Source organism: Helianthus annuus, chromosome 5 (genome assembly GCF_002127325.2).
Source record: "Helianthus annuus cultivar XRQ/B chromosome 5, HanXRQr2.0-SUNRISE, whole genome shotgun sequence".
NCBI classification, from domain to species: domain Eukaryota; kingdom Viridiplantae; phylum Streptophyta; class Magnoliopsida; order Asterales; family Asteraceae; genus Helianthus; species Helianthus annuus.
The window spans coordinates 20,875,905-20,879,866 of record NC_035437.2 but is presented as its reverse complement, the minus strand read 5'-3'; positions in this window follow the sequence as shown (position 1 = coordinate 20,879,866).

The following is a 3,962-nucleotide window of genomic DNA, read 5'->3' as shown; positions in this document are numbered from 1 at the left end:
TACTTTGTGTCGTTTTACGCGTCGCTTATCGCTTACGCTATCATTCTGCAATCAGGCTAATCTTAGACGCGCTCCCTTCAATCCAACGAAGTTGTGTTTGCTGAGCACCGACTGTGAGTATACTCGAACCCCTTTTTATCGCATTTTGGGTATAACATACGTTCCTATTAAATCGAATTTATCAAAACAAATTATTCAATCAAACTATTTATCACTTGCGAATAACTGTTATGCATATTTACACGTGATGCTAGTTACATATGTGTTAGGACTTATACTCGCGAGGTCCCGCCTTAACTAGTATAGTATTATAGCACCCGAGGGGTCTAGTTAGGATGAATAGCAATCGCAATCGCAGCTCAAGTGACTTAGCTGGTAGTATCTGTCTTGTATGCATATATGTTGAGGTATCTCGTTTTGTATTTGGTAATTCGCATCACTTTTTAACTATTTTACGCTATTATATCAAAACTTGTATACTCGCCAATACTTTTGTATTGACGTTGTTTTAACGTATGTTGCAGGTTTAGTCGCAGTCTACATCAAATCAAGCTAGGAAGTCTAGAAACTCACCTAAAATCTATGTTGTCGGATTTGTATTGTTCGAGAGGACAAGAAATCTGTGATACCTTATGTGATTGTATTGTTTATTAGTATGGGATAATGAACGCATTAAATACTGTCGCAATATAGTTGTTATGGGTGTCATCAGTCCCTCTTTTTTCAATTTTGTCCATCTCATGCAGCAAAATCTTACTACACTCACGTAACAAATCATTCAGCGAAACTTCATGCAGAACATTACTGAGTATCAAAGAAAAGATGTTTGCCATTGTTGTATTTTTTGGTTTTTTACATTGAGTTGTATTTTTTTAGCAACCACTGTGTTTTTTGTGTATTTTTTTTGTGTGATAAACGGAAGGTGGTGAGACGTTTCTATTTATAGAATTTTTTTTGGCGCGTAGTTTAGGCGGGATATTATTTTTATAACAAAAAATGTAATTAACATTTATTCGGATGTAAGGTTTGGCGTTATATATTATGGTGTTTCATATTTTGTGGCGTTTTTGTAGCAAGAGAGCTTAAATAAAAACCCATAAAAAAGTACGCAATGATAAAATTGGCGTTTTGTATTTATTTGGCGTTTTATTTTTCAATGGCGTTTTATGTGAGAAATGGTGTTTTACCTTTTTTACCCTTACTGAAGCGCGTCCAAGTAATAAAATTGATGTTATTTACGAAAATGCCACCGCGCCAATCTAGTCCATAGATTGTTTTGATCGGACGATCAATAAGCATTCTCACCGTTCTCACACTTTCTACCGTTTTCTCTAAATCCTGACCCTATATATATATATATATATATATATATATATATATATATATATAGTTATACTTAATGGCAAACTAATTTACTTGAATTTTTTTTATACTACACCTTATAGGATTTAAATTTTCTACATCTTAGATAAAAGAAAGACACATTACCATTACTTTTTTTACAGTTTCTTGTACGAAGGAGATGCACTTTTTTATATATATAATTAGATTATTTAGTTTTTTTTGAACAACAACAATGGAACGTTTATTCATCGAATCAAGAGCAAAACGACACATAACAAGGCGCTATGAACTCACAAAACCAAATCAAGTACATAGTCCAGAAATCAAACTATACATCAAGAGAAACAAATCAAGAAACTAAAAATGAACCTTCATAATCTTTACTCCATAAATGAGAAATTCTTCCATTCGTTCCATGATATCCTTGTGCGTCTTGATCTGATCCTTATCCAGTCAAAACACTCCTCGTTTATATATATATAATTAGATTATTTAGTTAAGCCCTAAAACAAAACATAACTCCAATCTCATTGAAAAGGTTCACATGCTGACAACCGAGATGTTTGTAAAATTCACATTGCACCTACATCAATGAAGTACCTTCTCAAAAGCACTAGACGTCGTACAAACATTTGGGTTCTACCATCGAGGTACAAATAACTATAAATTCATTTCAAGTTAAATAATAATCACGTTATAGCCCCTAGAAAGACAAGTTGTTTGCAATGGGTGTTGTAAGGCTGCTCGGTATGGGGATCGGCTTTGACCATTCTTCATCAGCGCCGCTCCTCCAGCCATTTCGCCCCCCCTTGCCGACGTCCTCTCCGGCTTCTCCAGACCGTTCAAGCCGTCCCATTAGAGTACAAAACCTCCTCACACACACATATATACATTCAACATATACATATATTTTAGCACTGGCGGAACTAGAACATTAACTCAGTGGTATCCTAATTTTTTTTTCACCGTGCAATCGTACACTATTAAAAAACGACAATAAATAAATAAAGTAAAACAAATATCTAATAGATTTGTCCTCTTCTTTTTTTATAGCTTGAAATCGTTCCATCACATCGTCGTCTTTTACTTCACGTAAAAAATCCTTTTCGACCGCACAAACCATAGCATTGTTCAAAAATTTCGGGCCCATTCGATTGCGTAAATCCGTCTTAACAAGCTTCAATTTCGAAAAACATCTTTCAACGGTTGTGGTTGCAACCGGTAAAAGCAAAACTAGCTTCACTACCCGATAAACTGAAGGAAAAGAACTATGCGTTCCCGTTGCAACCATAACACGCGCAAGATCACTTATTCTATTCAAGTTTGCAAATTTATCACCATCACTTATAGTGTGACGAAATGGGCAATTGGGATTTGGGCTTATTTTTTTAATTGATTGGTATCCTCGTAGTTGTGTCGTGCCGTGCATGAAAACTTCAAGGCAATTGGGCAATTATTTACAATCTTTTATTATTTTGGGCTAACATATTGGGCAATTGGGCTTATTATTTACAATCTTCAATTGATTTGGGCTAACATATTGGGCAATTGGATTTGGGCTTATTATTTTCAATTGATTTGGGCTTACAGACTCTTTTTTAGGGGTGTCCTCGTAGTTGTTCAGGGGTATCCTTCGTATAAAAACCGGAAAAAAAATTTACACTACCGATAAAAAGTTGAGCCGTAGCCCGTGCTACGGCTTGGACAACATAAGGTCCGCCCCTGTATTTTAGGATGATCCCTCCATTTCCTTACCTCCATCCTCTTTGCCCCATCCTACGTGACACGTACTTATGTGGCGGACCATCCTCCAAGAGAGGACCATTACCATACCGTGTAGCCTAACAAACAACCGAATTATGTAAGAGTCGCAAAACACTTAAATATTAAGATAATCCGATGGTTCACTCGAAATTTCAACCGGTTAAAACTCAGAATTTCAGTCTTTCAAGAACAAGAATGTGTTTGTGATGAAATTCGTGAACCAGAGAGTTTATGTCTAAAGAGATAGACTCTGAATTTTGGGTTAGGGGCCAGGAACTTCTTGATGGTAATTTCTTTTGTAATTCTTGCTTCTATTTTTTTAGCCAAATTTCATCTCGAATTTAATGGCGACTTTCAGAAAATTAATTTTGGACCCTGCTTCTAGGGTGCTTAGGGATGGCAATGGGTCGGGTTTGGGACGGGTTTAGGTAATCCCAAACCCAAACCCGGTTAGATAAGCTTGTCCCAAACCCGTCCCAAAACCCGTCGGGTTTCTAGCGGGTAAATACCCATCGGGTATCGGGTATACCCGCGGGTTTCGGGTAAACCCGTTAATTTAAAAAGATTAATCGTTGGATATACTCATTTCAAAACCCATTGGGGATTTATCGAGTAACTACTAACCGGTTACATTTTGTATTGTCATTATAAAAATATATATCAAATAACTACAATGTATACGGAATAAAATACATATATGTGTAAAAAATAGATGTATCATATATATACATATTTAATAATATAAAAGAAATTATATCGGGTATACAATCGGGTAAACGGGCACACTTTATCGGGTAATTGGGTCGGGTAAACGGGTATATCACTAAATCCCAAACCCGTCCCAAACCCGCGAA